Consider the following 17737-nt stretch of genomic DNA (forward strand, 5'->3'; position numbering starts at 1 on the left):
AATTCAGTGTCCGACGTATGCAAAAGAACATCTAAACAAGTCTAATGCATTTTCAAAACATGTCCTGTGGACCTATGAGGTTAAATAAAAGACGAACTTCAGGAAAAGAACATCTCGCCAATAGTGATGAGTAGGGTTGAGCGAAACGGATCGTTCATTTTCAAAAGTCGCCGACTTTTGGCAAAGTCGGGTGTCATGAAACCCGACCCGATCCCTGTGTGGGGTCGGCCATGCGGTACGCGACTTTCGCGCCAAAGTCGCGTTTCGTATGACGTGCTTGGCGCCATTTTTTTCAGCCAATGAAGGGGCGTGGGCAGAGTGATGACATAGGTCTTAGGGGCGTGGACGCCTATCGCCATGTTGTCGCTTGTGCGCTGTAGCGATTTGCACTGTGTAACACCAGCTTTTCAGGAGAGAGAGAGAGAGAGAGAAAGAGAGAGAGAGGAAAAAAAAAAAATAATATCCCATTGGCTTTGCATTGGGTTTCGTGTTTCGGTCGATCCTCGACTTTTCGCCATAATCGGCCGATTTCACTCGACTCGACTTTTGAGATAGTCGGGTTTCGCGAAACCCGGCTCGACCCTAAAAAAGTCAAGGTCGCTCAACCCTAGGGATGAGTGACTAGCATTGTTGCTCGGGTGATCTTTGAGTATTTGTTAGTGCTTGGAGATTTAGTTTTCGTATCCTCAGCTGCATGATTTATGGCTGGACAGCCTGAATACATGTGGAAATTCCTTAACGAACAGGCATTCCTCACATATATTCAGGCTGTCTAGCAGCTGTAAATCATGCAGCTGTGAAAACTAAGTCTCCGAGCACATCAAAATATTCGGAGACCACCTGAACGTGTTCGGGAAAACCCGAGCAACAAGTATGCTTGCTCATCACTACTCGCCAACCATTAAACATGGGGGTGGATCAATCATGCTTGGGATTGTGCTGAAGACAATGACATGGGGAACATTTTACAGGTACAGGGAAGAATGAATTCGATGAAATGTTAAATTCTTGATGCACACATAAAACCATCTGTAAAAAAAAGCTTAGAGTGAAAAGAGTATGGCTTCTACAAATGGAAAATTATCCTAAACACAAGTCAAAATCCACAATAGACGACCTCAAAAAGGTCAAGTTGAAGGTTTTACAATGGCCCTCAGTCCCCTGATCTGAACATCATTGAGAATCTGTGGCTAGACCTCAAAATAGCAGAGAATGCAAGACAAGCCAGGAATCTCACAGAACTAGAAGAATTTTCCAAGGATGAATGGATGAAAATCCCTCAAACAAGAATTGAAAGACTCTTGGCTGACTACAAAAAGCGTTTACAAGCTGTGACTCTTTTAAAAGGGGATGTAAAGAAGCTGCGGAGACACCATCACGTGTTTCTCGATGCAAGCAGTGAATAGCCAGGCCTTTCCCCGGGAAGGAACAACAACGGGAAGGGCAGCATCCTATGAAGGAAAGCCACCTATGCCAAGCATGGTATCCATCCACAGACAGCTGTTTGGGGGCAGTGTTCTGGAATCACTGCGTTGAGAAACACGTGATGGTGTCTCCGCGGTGTTGGATGTTTTGGTCTCCCCGAGGCCAATCATCTGTGTCTTTATAGCCTTTTTACTAGGCACTGCTCCTAATAGCCAGATTCCTACTCCACACTGATGAGGGGCATAAACCCCGAAACAGCTGTCTGTGGATGGATACCATGCTTGGCATAGGTGGCTTTCCTTCATAGGATGCTGCCCTTCCCGTGGTTGTTCCTTCCCGGGGAAAGGCCTGGCTATTCACTGCTTGCGTCGAGAAACACGTGATGGTGTCTCCGCAGCTTCTTTACATGCATTTGCATATTTCCCATAAGAGATGGGGGCAGTGTTCTGGAATCACTGCGTTGAGAAACACGTGATGGTGTCTCCGCGGTGTTGGATGTTTTGGTCTCCCCGAGGCCAATCATCTGTGCCTTTATACTCTTTTAAAAGGGGAGCTACTAGGTACTAACTATATATAGCAAAAAACCAACCTGCAACTCAATATAGTATGAACAGGTGCCTACTGCAATGAATACATAACTTGCAAAAAGGAGGAATGTAGCTGCACTCTGTAGAGACCAATACACATGCGAACACAAAATCTATCATAATTGCTGAGTAAACTGTAATAAAAAGTATACTTTTTAAAAAAAAATTACTTACAAAAGTGAAGGTTCTTAGCGCATAAATTGGCTAACTCATGTGAGCCCATCAACCGCGACCAGGTGACACTTCTCTGATGGGTCCCATCATCTAATAAATGCCTCTCTTGTGCAATAAAAGTCTACAGTGTGAATGATGGGCAAACATGGCCTCTCTTGGGTTACAAACTTGCACATTAAAGTAAGCTGGTAGGTACAAGAGTTGATTATAAACAACAGGGCCGGACTGGCCATCTGGCAATCCTGGCAAATGCCAGAAGGGCCTGTCTGGTCATGGGCTGCCTTGTCTGCTACATTGTTAACAGAATTCGTGTTCTCAAGACACCCATACTCTTAAGAGATGTGATGGAGTACAAAGTCACTGACTCAGTCACTTAGGCTACTTTCACACATCAGTTTTTTAGCTTCAGGCATAATCTGTCTTTAGCAGCTTCAGTCGCTGTGCGGTTTTCCGTAGGACTGAAAAAATGTTCCTCTGGACGTTTTCTCCATCCGCCGGAAAAGAAATTTTGGACGGAATCGGCAAAAAATGGATGAAACGTTGGGACATCAGGCACAATCCGGCGCTAATGCAACTCTATTGAAAAAAACGGATACTTTTTTTGAAAATTCGCCGGAATGTGCCTGATGCAAAAAACCTGATGTGTGATAGTAGCCTTACCCCAGCAGGCCACGAGCATCATTAGAAATATTGGTCTTGTAGAAAATCTTCCTTTACTCCATCCAGGGTAATATTAGTAATATATCCCCATCAGGTTCATGGGGGCCTGTGTGATTTCAAATGCCAGGGCTGAATTTCAGCCCCTGTCCGTACCTGATAAACACCATTGGGCTGATGGGTGGGGTGCAGAGTCAGAAAGGTACTAACCATGCAGGGTGTCCAAAGTTTTGCATTGGCAATAATAATTTTGACCAGGGATGTCCAAACTTGTATAATTTTTATAGGCCATAATAAAAAACACAGAAAAACTAATTTACAGTATATTGTAATGGCAATAAAACGGTGTGGGAGACCTCATGGTTTCACAATATTTTAGTTGAGATGCAATTGGAGGTAATTTTTGATAGGTGTGCCACAAAGTACCAAAAGATAAAAGTGTAGGACTCTCCACATAAGCGTGAGATATATACATACAGTTCAAAAAATACAGAAAAACAACAGTACCCAGCAATAAAAATAAATATTGCGCTAAAAACTTTCCACGGGTGTCTGAATAAACAGAATGGACTCTAGTACACTGTCATATGGATGTTTTGAGGTTTATTTTTTTTACCTACAGTAGATGCAGGTTCCATAACAAACCACTAAGTGCCTTGAATTAGTAAGAGGCCATTGGGACATTTGCAGTATTGATAATTTATTGAGAAATCAAAAGGACTCTCCTATTGACTTGTGCACACGACCATATTTTCAGCCCAAGTGCTGTCCGTTAAAAAGAACAGATTGTACTTGGAGTAATGTCATTCAGTGGAGCAGTGCAAATGAGCAATTTTTTTTTTTCACTGACAATCTGCATATGGGAAAAAAAATAAAATCGCAGCATGTGCAATTTTCCTTGTAACACCAGTAAAACATCCAATTTTTCCAGATACATTGATATTTTGTAGGACAGGAAACTAAATGTCTTGTAAATGATTAACAAGTAAAAAAAACAATTGCACACGGATGACATTATTCCATTATGTAAAACCGCAGGGGTAAAAAACGCAGCAAATCCGCAAGAAAACCGCAGCAAAAAACGCACAAAATACGCTGCGGAACTGCACAAAAAAACTAGACAAATCCGCAGGTGTGTTTTCTGCCAGGAGAGGCAGAATCCGCAGCAGAAATTCCTAAGCCTAATCCGCAACGTGTGCACATAGCCTTAAAGTCGTCTGCACAAGCCGTAAGAATCAGTCTGGGTTGCTTATAGCAGCGAGCGATTTTGTTGAACCTTAATGACCCTATCTACAGAGGCAGACATGGGGTTAATGGACGTTTCTGGTGGTGCATGCGAACTAGGTGCTAGACATCAGAAAAGCACCAACACTCACTTTGCCTTGGCCATGATGTTTAGGCCATGTACACATGAAGTTTTTAGAAACAATCAGTTTTTCAAGCAGAAACTGCTTCTGGGAAAGTTTTTTTTTTGAGGGCACTGAGTTTCTTATTCTACTGAAATGGTTTTGAGGATTTTTTTTCTGAAGTATTTTTTTCAGCCTTTTGATTTGGCTATATCTAGTTGAGGACTAAGGCTGTGTGCACACGATGCGGATTTAGTGCAGATCCGCGCAGGAATGCTGCAAATCCGCAAAGTGATTTACAGTACAATGTAAATCAGTAGGAAAAAAAGTGCTGATGGTGCGGAAAATTCCGCATGAAAACGCTGCGGATCAAAAGAAGGAGCATGTCACTACTTTTGTGCGGATCTGCACCTTTCCATTATAGAAATCCGCAGTTGTAAAAAACGCATTAAATCCGCACAAAATCCACAACAAAAACGCATAAAAAGCATGTCAAATCTGCACCTGCGTTTTCTGCCAGGAGATGCAGATTTTGTGCAGAAAATTCTGCACCCCGATCCGCAACGTGTGCACATAGCCTTAATCCTTCAAAAATGCAGCTGAAAAAGGGATCGCAGCGCTTACCTGCCCAGGTCTCTGAACAAACCTTTAAAAAACCTCTGAAATACCTTTAAAGATATTGGTTTGTATAAGGGAAACTCACGGGCATCACGAATACCCTATGTCATGCACTCTGTATTTTATATCTAGTTGAAATGGATTCCATCCGGATCGACTTAAAAGAAATGAAAAAAAACTTATTTTTCCACCAGGCTTTCTTTTTAAAATTTCTTCAGGGAGAATAAAAGTTAAAACAGCTCCTGTGAATAGTAAAGTGGATTTCTCATAGGAATAAATAGGAAGAGTTTACCAAGTGATTTTGAAGTTGTTTTTGAGTGGATCAGCTCTCAGAACTCTTAAAAAACAAACAAAAAAAACTCCTGTGTATGAAGATTTCCTTAGTTACAAGGTTAGAGCAGAGGTGCCTAACTTTTTTTGGTCCAAAGGCCACATTGCCACTGAACCAATTTGGGGACCGCATTAAAAATTAATGGGGTTTTACCTTTTTTTACTTTTATGGCATATCGAAAGTATAAATTGTATTTGTCTGATCGGTACAAATTCACCTTGCAGGACTATTATCTCCGCCAATCAGCACTTGAAGACTGTGTGCTCATGATGAGTTTTTAATAAGCTTTTTACACTGCTTATTTTTGCAGCATCAAAAAAGCAGTGTCTCAGAGCTCCAGCAAAGTGCATGGGATTTATAGAAATCTTACGGTTCATTTTTCAAATCCACAACATGTCCATTTCTTTTGTGGTACGTTCAGTTTTAGACCACGCTCACACTTTCAGTATTTGGTCAGTTTTTTACCTCAGTATTTGTAAACCAAAATTAGGAGAGGGTGATAAATCCAGAAGTGGTGACGTGCTTCTATTAGACTTTTCCTCTGATTGTTCCACTCCTGATACTGTGCATCACCGGTATGTGAACAGCGCCACATACAAACCTTGTGCATTAGTGGTTGTCTCGGTATTTTGCACCTGTGTTGCCGCCATCTTAACTACATGGGACTACTGCATCCTGATAGTTCATTTGTTTGGAGGCCTGGGCAGGTAAATATCGCTGCCTTTTTTCTGCTGTTTTTTTCAATTTTTGGAGGATTTTTAGGTCCTCTTTTTGTGGTTTCACTCCTAATTTTGGCTTGCAGCAAATACTGAGGTAAAATGCTGACTAAATACTGAACATGGCCTTATGCACATAATTTCTCCATAGAATTGCATTAGATGTGGAAAATCCAGAAGTAAAAAAAACACATGAAATCGGAAATGACTATCAATGTTTTGTCAAAGCCAAATACTAGCAAGTATCAAAAACAAGGCAGCTTTATTTAAAGAATAACATAGCAAAAAGAGACAAGAATGCGATGAAAACGCATGTAAAAAAACATGCACTCAAAAACCAAATGAAAAAATGAAAGTAACTTAACTAACAGGTGCACAAATACTACATAAAATCTGCAATATCAAAATTTTATATTTTTGTTGAGTACATTTTTTTCTGATTTAAATATAAGAAATCTTACCAAATACACATCATGCGAATGTAGCCTAATGGTTTGTTCATACAGATTAAAAAAAATTCATCAAATCTGACTGAATTTAATTGGAAACCTCCTGTAGTGTACACAGTAATGTTTTTTTCACATTATTTTGGGCATTTCCTAGTAAAACTAATAGGAAGTTTATTTAAAAAGTATTTTAAGCATTTTATGTGGATCTGCAGTAAAATCTTCTTGTAAATCCTCGCAAAAAATCCTACAGAGGAAAAAGTGATGCATTCACATGGCTCCCTAGACCATGTTTTTTTTTTTTTACTTAAATCCAGGGGCGTAACCACTACAGTCACAGTGGTCGCTACTGCGACCGAACCCAGCGGGTGAGGGGCCCTGTCATGCCCTCAGCCGCAGGTTAGGTCTCTCATGAACAGGGAGACCGGCCCTCATCACACGATGTTATGTATCTCATCCGCTCTGTCCCTGTTGCGTGTCCGGTCTCCACTGTGCAGGGAGACCGGCGCCTATTACACAACTCCCCTGGTACTGCTCACCTTCTCCGTGGCTCCTTTCTCTGCTAGGAACCTGCATCCCCTTGGCAGGTCACCTAGTAATGCTCTTAGTAGGCGTGCTCCGCTTCCTGCACATACTTAAAGCGACAGGGATCCTATTCTCTCTTAGGGCTGTGTTGCTCTGTGCATAAAAGGCATCCCCCTCTCCACCTTAAAGGTTACCTATGGCTTTGTTTTTGTAGCTTAAACCCTTCACCCAAAGGTGATTTTCCATTTTTGCTTTTCGTTTTTTGCTCCCCTTCTTCCCAGAGCCATAACATTTTTATTTTTCCATCAGTATAGCCATATAAGGGCTTTGTGGTATGAGTTGTAATTTTGAATATTCATTTTACTACGTAGTATACTGGAAAACGGGAAAAAAATTCCAAGTGCGGTGAAATGATTTTTTTTATTTACCATGTTCTCTAAATGCTAAAACTGACCTGACATTATGATTCTCCAGGTCGTTACGAGTTTGCAGACACCAAACATGTATAGGTTCTTTTTCATTTAAGTACAGAAAAAAAAATCCAAGGTTTTTAAGGAAAAAAAAATGTTGCCATGTTCCGAGACACATAGTGTTTTCCATTTTCCTGATCTGAGGCGCACCGACCTGATATTTTAATTGATGCCATTTTGGAGTAAATACAATGTTTTGATTGCCCGTTATTGCATTTCATTGTAATGCTCTGGTGGCCAAAAAAGTATAATCTTGTAATTTTTTTATTTTTTCTCGTTACACTGTTTACCGATCAGATTAATTTACTTTATATTTTGATAGATTGGATATTTATGAACACAGCAATATCAAATATGGGTATTTTTTTGTTACTTAATTGATTTTGAATGGGGCAAAAGAGGGGTGATTTGAATTTTTGTGTTTCCTTTACATTTTTTTTTTTCATTTTTACTTGCTTGAATAGTCTTATTCGGAAACTTGAAGCTGGTATTTTCTGATTGTCTCTGCTACGCATAGCAGGGCTTCACCAAAAATCACGATCTCCTATGAACACCAGCCACGTGTTGACAATCATAGGAGATTTACAATGACAAGCATGGGGGTCTTCTGCAGAGCCCCAGCTGTCATGCCAATCCATCAGTACCCTGCAATTATGTAGCAGGGGTGCCAAAGGGCATGTGCAGGGAAAAATGCAAGCTCAGTGCTGAAGCCCGCCACAAATGCAAGGACAAGACTAATGACGTATCTATACGTCATTGGCAGTGAAAGAGTTAAAAGGGGTTGTCTGGTCAAAAATGAGTCTGTAGTCATTCTATGTGCTGGCAGACATGTTAATCTTAAGCTCCCTTAAGCTTAGTCTCCGGAAACGCGTCGAGATTCCCACCCATTTGGTTTTGTGCTGAAGTTTGTATCCTCTATGTTACAAGTTTTGTGAATAATGAAATTTTATCTGCACGGATTCGGTGGAGCTGGACATCTTTCTTCCTTTAAAACATTTTTTCCCCAAGCCATTTGATATAACATGGAACACTGTGACGACTTTCATCAAGGTGTGGCTTAAATTTGGCACAACAGCAGCATTATCTAGAACTGGACATCTTCAAGAAGAAAATTAGTCCATAGGCCCACAGTAATGTTAAAGGAGCTGCAGGAGTGTTCCGGCACTTGCTGATTGTGATTGTATGTGACAACAATCTCCCATATTCTTCTGACAAAGCCAATACTCAAATAGTCTGCCAAAAATATGTGGGAAAACATGGTATTGTCTGAGATCAAGGTTAAACTTTGCGCCTCTGGAGCAAAGCAAAGACTTTGCATCACCAAAACAAAATCATACACACAGTGAAGCATTGTGAAAGCTGTACTATTTATTGGGTCTGTTTTTGGCAGCTGGATTTCATCTAGAGATTTTGTCAAGGTGGTAGGAATTATAATCCGTTTCAAATATCAGTCAATTTTGCTTCAATACCTTCGGACCTCTGATAAAATTCTGAGGATGAATAGGACTTTCACCTCCCAGCACAACACCGACCCTCTGAATACCTCCAAATTAATAAAAGAATGGCTTTGACAGAGGATCAACATTTTGGAATACCCCAGCCAGAGCCAAGACTTTAATCCACTTGAAAATTTGTGCAATGACCTTAATAGGGCGCTGTACAGAGGAGATGCCCTAACCATGTCCTACATTTGGAACACTTGCAAGGAAGAGTTGGCAAAGATTGTCAATTCTAGCTGTGCCATGCTGATAGACGTCTATCCAAAAAGATTGAAAACAGTCATAAATTCAAAGAGTGCGTCAACAAAGTTTTAGATAAAAGGTGTTCATTTTTATGCAACCACATGATTTTAGTCCTTTACTTTTCTTTTTCCAATTGCATTGTACTGATTATGTATGACATAAACCTATACAAATATGAGCACAGGGTAGGCATGCCAATTAGCACATGTAGGTACAAGAAAGCCTATAAAGAATAAATGCAAGGTAACAATATACTCAGTAAAATTTAACTTTTATTGAAAAATAGTTTAAAAATGACACAAAATATTCAAAGCTGATGAGCATAATTTTGGGTAAACATGATAAAAATCTAATGTTTTAACAGATACAGGCTTAATAATGCATGGTAAAATGCAAGAGGTAAGTATAATAGTATAGCAAAATGTACAATATGTAATCCCAATATTACACACGGATACCAGCTAGCATAAGATAGCATAAATAATAAGCAGACATGGTATGTCAGACTAAAGTATCAAGAAATGGCAAGAGTGAGTTCTGTAAGTGTGAAATGTAAGTGTGCACAGTGGCATAGAGGAGACTCACCAATCAATGAAAGAACGGCATCCGACACGTGTTTCGCACCTAGCTTCATCAAGGGGTGATGGTAGATAGCACAACCAGACTATTTTAGGCTATTAAAGACAATCAGAAACCATTGGAGATATGATTAAATTATCCCACATGTGATGGATAATATGGTATCGTTTGGAGGGCAGAAGTGTTGTCAAATGCCAAGCACAGATGGTCCGCCCATCAACCAATGAAATATAGACAGGAAGGAATTTACCAATCAAATCGTTAGAAAAAGGAAGCATGTGATCAATGACATAAAGACTAAGGGTATCTTTCCACAATCAGGAAAGATGCGTCAAAAACGCAGCGTCCAGATGTTACAGCATAGTGGAGGGGATTTCATGAAATCCCGTCTCCACTATGCATTAAAAGACGCATGCGGCGTATCTTTTAAGAACGCAGCATGTCCTTACATTGCAGAAACAACGCAAGGACAATGCAGGCGACCTGCCAGTGACCTCAGGTGCAAATTTGGTCTGGATTTTACCTGCATAAAATCCTGACCAAATCCTGATGCAATCCTGAACGTGGACACATACCCTTAGTGACCATTATGCATCAATATACCTTGCACTAAGCAGTCATGTGGCTGTGACGCTGCCACTCATGTGGCGGAAGCGTCATTATTAGTCACATGACTGTGACATCACTGGACAACCAACGTACGTCGGTCACATGATCGTATACAGAACAGTGTGACTCATATTACTGAATACTAAATTCCTTTCTGTCTGTATCATTGGTTGATAGGTGGACCATCTGTAGATGGCGTTTGACATCACGTCCGCCCTCTAAACAATACCATATTATCCATCACATGTCATAATCCTAACACCAACAGTTTCTGATTGAATTTATAGCCTTAAATAGTGTGGAGTGCTATTTACCATCACCCCTTGACAAAACTAGGTGTGAAACGCTCGCCGGGTGCGGTTCTTTCATTGACTGGTGAGTCTTTTCTATGTCACTGTGCACACTTACATTTCCCACTTATGGGACTTAGGGTATGTGTCCATGGGCCGGATTACATCCGGTTTAGCTGCGGATTGAATGCTGCATACAGCCGCAGCGTTCAATCTGCAGCGTCCAGATGTTACAGCATAGCGGAGGGGATTTCCCATCTCCACTATGAGTGCGAACACGCACCCGGCGGCCCTGCGTTTATGGACATGAGACACGTCTTTTTAGAGCGCAGCATGTCTGTTAACAGGGCCCTATGTATGAGGTGCGAGATTCTGGATGTGTGCAATGAACACATCTGGAATCACCGCGTGTACAGAAGGGGGCGGCACTTTGGCAGAGTGGATTTTCTGCTCCGTCCAAAGCGCCGTCATTACGGACCGTGGACACGCACCCTTATACTCTTGCCATTTCATGACGCTTCAGTCTGATATACCATGTCTGTCTATTATTTATGCTATCTTATGCTAATTGGTATCCATCTGTAATATTGGGATTACATATTACATATTTTGCTATACTATTATACTTACCTCTGGCATTTTACTATGCAGTATTAAGCCTGTATCTATTAAAAGATTAGATCTGTATAAGGCCATGTTCACACGTTCCTGATTTCCCTGCTGTTTTTTCTGCGCCAAAAATCGCAGCTCTTGGCAGAAAACGTAGGTGCGTTTTTTGGTGCGTTTTCGGTGCATTTTTTGGTGCGTTTTTTTAATGCGGTTTTTAGTGCGGTTTTTTATGCAGTTTTCTCTGCAGAGTCTGTGTGTTTTCTAGGAAGTTTTTTAGGGTTAAAATGGCTGAAAATACCCTAACCCTAACCCTACCCCTAACCCTACCCCTAACCCTAACCCTAACCCTACCCCTAACCCTACCCCTAGTTCTAACTGTAGTGGGGGAAAAAAAAAATTCTTTATTTTATTATTGTTACTACCTATGGGGGTGATAAGGGGGGGGGAGGTCATTTACTTTTTTCTAATTTTGATCACTGTGAGGTTACCACAGTGATCAAAATGTGCCTGGAACGAATCTGCCGGCCGGCAGATTCGGCGGGCGCACTGCGCATGCGCCCGCCATTTTGGAAGATGGCGGGGCCCAGGGAGAAGACGGATGGACGGACACCGGGAGGCCCGGTAAGTATAAGGGGGAGATGAGGGCACGGGGGGGGGGGGGCGTCGGAGCACGGGGGGTGGCATCGGAGCATGGGGGGGTGGGATTGGAGCACGGGGGGGCAGCCACACTCCGCCCACGCACTTCCTGCTGCAGCGGTTCTGCACCACAAACTGCAGAAAACCCGCAGATATTTTTTTCGTCTGCGGGTTTTACTGCGGGTTTGACCCTCACAATGGAGGTCAATGGGTGCAGAACCGCTGCAGTTCCGCACAAAGAAGTGACATGGTACTTCTTTTTTACCGCAGCTATTCAGCGCGGCTTTTTTAGTTAATTTCCGCATCATGTGCACAATGGTTCCTGTTTTCCATAGGGTACATTGTACTGTACCCTGCATGGAAAACAGCTGCGGAGCCGCAGCAGCAAAATCGCGGCGGTTCCGCAGTAAAAAACGCATTGTGTGAACATGGCCTAAAGCTGTTTAACAAAACTATGCTCATCAGCTTTGGATATCTTGTGTCTTACATTTTTAAACTTTTTTAAACTATTTTTTCAATAAAAGCTATCTTTTACTGAGTATATTGTTGCCTTGCACTTATTCTTCATAGGTTTTCTGATTGTGTATAACATTAAAGGGAACCTGTCACCTGAATTTGGCGGGACCAGTTTTGGGTCATATGGGCGGAGTTTTCAGGTGTTTGATTCACCCTTTCCTTACCCGCTGGCTGCATGCTGGCTGCAATATTGGATTGAAGTTCATTCTCTGTCCTCCGTAGTACACGCCTGTGCAAGGTAATCTTGCTTTGCGCAGGCGTGTACTACGGAGGACAGAGAATGAACTTCAATCCAATATTCCGGCCAGCATGCAGCCAGCGGGTAAGGAAAGGGTGAATCAAACACCTGAAAACTCCGCCCATATGACCCAAAACTGGTCCCGCCAAATTCAGGTGACAGGTTCCCTTTAAAGCTGGAAAAAGTTCTGAAATGATTTTTTGTGATTTTTTATTTTTTTTTTTACAATAAAAACCATGGTATTTTAACAGGGATGTGTGGACTTTTTATATCCACTGTATTTTATTTACAAAATATTTTTTTCATGCTGTGTTTTTGTGGTCGAGATTTTGTTCCATTTTCTGTAAAAATGACAGGAAAATATTTTCTTGCTATTTCTACAAAAATGTAAAAAAAATCCACTATGACTGGATTGTAAAAAAAAGATGCATTTTGTTGCATATTTTTTGCATTTCTTGCTACGTTGTCTTTATTATGAAAAAAAGTTTTTCTTTTTCGCTCAATTTAATGGATTATAGGTATTTTATGTCTGCTACAGACAGCCATAAAAAATATATTGCACAGTATACATTTTTATCTTGCGAAGGGTTGTTTTTAGAAGTGCATGTTAGGTGAATCATTCAGAATATGGCTATGTGCACACGTTGTGGATTAGGCTTAGGAATTTCTGGTGCGGATTCTGCCTCTCCTGGCAGAAAACGCACCTGCGGATTTGTCGCGTTTTTTTGTGCGGTTCCGCAGCGTTTTTTGTGCGTTTTTGCTGCAGTTTTCTTGCGGATTTGCTGCGTTTTTTACCCCTGCGGTTTTCTATAATGGAACGGGTACAAAAACGCTGCAGATTCACAAAAAAGAAGTGACATGCTGCTACTTTTAAACCGCAGCGTTTCCGCAGCGGATTTTCCGCAAAGTGTGCACCGCATTTTTTTTTCTCGTTGATTTACATTGTACTGTAAATCAATTGCGGATCTGCAGCGTTTCTGCACCGCAAAAAACGCTGCGGATTCGCAGAGAATCCGCAATGTGTGCACATAGCCTCAATCCAACAGGGCACCATTGATGTGGTGTATGTTTGGCCTTTCTCGTTCTCAGGTCAGACGAGCTTATGAAAAATCGTTCAGTTTTCATCCTGAAAACTCTGACAATTTTCATCCATATTGTCATTTTTGTGTCTTCATATTTCACATCTGTGTGACATCCGCGTATTTTTTTTTTTGTCCTTTCATAAACTTGAATGGGCGAGTTTCATCCATTATATGCAAGAGACCAATGCATGATGTGATTATTTTTTTCTGTGTGAAAAATAACACATCTTCACAGCTCTGCTTAGTCCCATTGATCAGTGTGCTGGCTGATATTTATTGGGACATATAAAACTCGTCTTATTGAGCGCTAAGGCTGCATCAACAATTTTTCCCCATAATACATTTATTTTGCTATTAGCACTGTAAAAACCCCTTACAATTTTTTGTGCAATTTTTGAAAACCGCTTCAAAAATGGTAAAACACAATGTGACCACTGTTTGTAAATACAGCCTTGCTTAAAAATAAAAATTGGAAAAAAATCTATCATTTTTGTGAATGATTAAGCATTCATTTAAAAACACTCAATAGAGAAAATTTGCTATAAATGTAGAAGCCATATTGCCTTGACTAGAATGAACCAAAGTGAAAATTTTTTTTGCACTATAAGATTATCTAGTTTAAATTTTTACTGCCTAAAATTAGACAGTTTTAGTAATTCTACCCCAATATTTCATCAATATTCAAACTACACTAAGCCATGTTCTTTTTGTTTGACGAACCAACGTTATTATGCAAAGTTGTGTGACATTTCTTAGCTGAATTTTAAAAATACTTGTTAAATATTCCACCCTACCACATCATTCACTTCCGATAAATTAATATTAAATATAGCAAACACTCTGACTCCTAAAAGGCCGATCAATATAAATTAGAGTATTTGAACAAGCAGCTGATACAGATCACAAAGTTCTACAGAAAAGGAGGAAAACATTTGTCATATTAATTGCTCTTCCCTCCCTAAGCATATTTAGCACACATAGATACCTGCCCAAATAAAAATTGTGTTTTTTAACTGGTGAGTGTAATTTTATCATACATGCTAAGGCACTGCCGGGCCAATATATGTCAAGGTTACCATATTTTAGTGTATAGAATAGCGCAACAGACTGCGTTATGCCATGGACAGACAGCCGCTAATAAAAGGATATACCGCACTTCTTCATTTTAATACAATTTTCTTGGGAAACTAAGGGTGATGGAGGTCAGGAATACATTCCAGAGGTTTCCGTTAGGGAATCTAGAAGTGGAACCATTAGGCTGTGTTCACACGTGGCATTTCTTGCAGATTTTTTTTTTCTTTAATGCTCGTTTTACAGTACCAGAAAAAGCTATATGATTTCAGAAATCTCTCACACACAGCTTTTTCCTGACTGAATTTGAGCACTGCAGCGTTTTTCAAAAATCTTTCAGGGCTTTTGCAACATTTTGTACCCATAGAAAGCAAAGAGAGAGCTCAAAAAGAACGCAGCATAACATTTGTGCTTAACTTTATTAACATGTACTGTAGACATATCGCATAAGTAATACACCTGAAAAATTTAATTTTTGCGTTTTGCACGGTGCTTTAACTGCCAAGAATGAAATTTTGGCTGCTGAAAAAAAAACTGCAAGTGTGAACATACTTTAAGGCTATGTGCACATGTTGCGGATTTCCTGCGGATCCGCAGCGTTTTTTACCGTGCAGAAACGCTGCGGATCCGCAAGTGATTTACAGTACAATGTAAATCAATGAGAAAAAAAAACCGCTGTGCTGATGGTGCGGAAAATTCCATGCGGAAACGCTGCAGATTAAAAGAAGTAGCACGTCACTTCTTTTTTGCGGATCTGCAGCGCTTTTGTACCCATTCCATTATAGAAATCCGCAGCAAATCCGCACAAAATCCGCACAAAAAACGCGACAAATCCGCACCTGCGTTTTCTGCCAAGAGATGCAGAATCCGCACAAAAAATTCCTGAGGCTAATCCGCAACGTGGTCACATAGCCTAACTTAGAAAAAGTATATTGCAAAGGTTTATACTTCTTTTTAATACACTCTTGCATAAATATACAAACATAAAATACTGATTCTATCTTTCCTGCCTGAAAGTAGCCTTGTAGAGTAAGCTCATACATAGCAGACTTGTTACCCAAATTTGTATGGCTATTACATAAATGAAGCTATGTGACCAGCCATGCAAATGCAACAGAGGCAACCCAATTTGTAGCTATCGTATATTAATTGAATTATCAGAGTAAAAATATCTGCAACAAATCTGAGACGTGAACTTACTATATGAAGACCAGAATCACTTAATGGTCCAAATTGTAGAATTGTTCTGTAAATTATTCAGAATTTTTAATCAATAATAATAATAATTTTAGCTCCATGTATTTCTTTATGACCCGTTATATACAATAGAAGTAATAACAATGGAATGTATTGTTGTTCTTAAACATTATTTTGCATTTTATCTGCATGTAAAGAAGCTCTTTGATTCAGATTGTACTTTTATATTAAATGATAATAACAGCAAATGTGATTTGCATTATATAGTAATGATAACACAAGTACTACTACTAACATCAAGAATAATAATGATGCTAATACTCACATTAATAATAATAATGTTAATAATAACAGCACATTTCAAAGTGATTTGCTTTATGTTGTAATAATAATAATGATGATAATAGAACTACAAATAATAATAATAATAATGGTGATACTAGAACTACAAATAATAATAATAATAATGGTGATACTAGAACTACAAATAATAATAATAATAATAATAATAATAAGAGTAAATTAAATGCATGTTAAAAAAAAGTGTTCTTCACCCAGTGCTAAAAATAAATGGAAGAAATCCACAACTGGTTTCTGGAAATATAAATGATTAACAGCTGCTGTTTTAGATAGAGTGAGACAGACGCTAATGAGGCTCCACCATATAATAACACATGTACATTATAGATATATACATTTACTGTGCTCTGTATTTCTCTAGACTTATACAATGTAACACTCGCATCTGGTTTTGCATCTTTGTTTTTGTTAGAAACACATTAGGATGCTATAAAACATATGTGATACTTAGTAGATCTTACAGGGAAGATTTTTTCATTGTTTCTTTTATTATACATGTGCTGTCTGTAACTACTTTTATACTAGCGTTATATAGTAGAATCATTTCCATAGGTAAAAAATATCCCACCTTACCTGAGCAATTTCAGAGATCACCAACAGCAGGTTTTGCTTGATTATGGCGAATTGGAGACGTGTACCTCTGGTTATCCCCTAATCATATCAAACTCCAAAGGTTCATTGGCCCTAGGTTTGCTTTACAATCCTTACAGGTTAAACGTTAACTTGCTCTATCTCTTAGCTTGTATAGCCCTTTGACCAGATAATTAGGTTGCAGCACACACAGCATCATCATAGAGGCAAAATCTGTGACAAGATAGTAGCATATGGAAAAAACAAAAATATTATAAATATTAGTCATTTCATCTCTTTTCTGTGATCAAATGCATTTTGATAAATAAGTCCAAGGCTGTGGTGCAAAAAGCTTTCACAAAATACTATAGACTACTAAATTTATATGTAAAGTAAAGGTTTTTCTTCATTTTTTTCATCTATAAAATAATCTAAATGTATATTGTACATATGAATGCAAATATATATAAGTTTGAATTATCGACATCAATTATAAAACACACACACACACACACACACACACACACTTACTTGTCTGGGTATATAGTCATGGATGAAAGTGTTGAAACTCTTGAAGTTGTTCCAGAAAATGAAATATTTCTCCTAGAAAATTATAGCAATTACACCTGTTTTGTTTATTTCCCATGTGTGTATTGGAACAACACATAAAAAGAGAAAAAAACTGCAAATTGGACATAATTTCACATACAATCCCCCAAATGGGCCTGATATAATTGTTGGCACCTTTCCAAAATTGGGGTAAAAAACTTTGTTTCGAGCATGTGATGCTCATTCAAACTAACCTGTGGCAAGGAACCGTTATGGACAATATGAAAATCACACACGAAATCAGATAAAAAGGGGAAAAGTTGACTCAATCTTTGCATTGTGGGTCTCCGTGTGCCACACTAAGCATGGGACTCAAAAGACAAAAAAGCGTCAA

General features: G+C 39.5%; 1 protein-coding gene across 2 annotated transcripts in view; it reads right to left on the bottom strand.

Annotated features, from left to right (window-relative positions):
* Nucleotides 1-16873, bottom strand: part of A1CF (APOBEC1 complementation factor) — a 70020-nt gene extending 53147 nt beyond the window's left edge. For both annotated transcript variants that reach the window (XM_069753534.1, XM_069753533.1), the window contains exon 1: nucleotides 16798-16873. The gene's annotated coding sequence lies outside the window, so the exon portion shown is untranslated. The remainder of the gene's footprint in view (nucleotides 1-16797) is intronic.
* Between the last annotated feature and the right edge of the window lie 864 nt (nucleotides 16874-17737).

This window comes from Ranitomeya imitator, chromosome 2, assembly GCF_032444005.1.
Source record: "Ranitomeya imitator isolate aRanImi1 chromosome 2, aRanImi1.pri, whole genome shotgun sequence".
Taxonomy (NCBI): domain Eukaryota; kingdom Metazoa; phylum Chordata; class Amphibia; order Anura; family Dendrobatidae; genus Ranitomeya; species Ranitomeya imitator.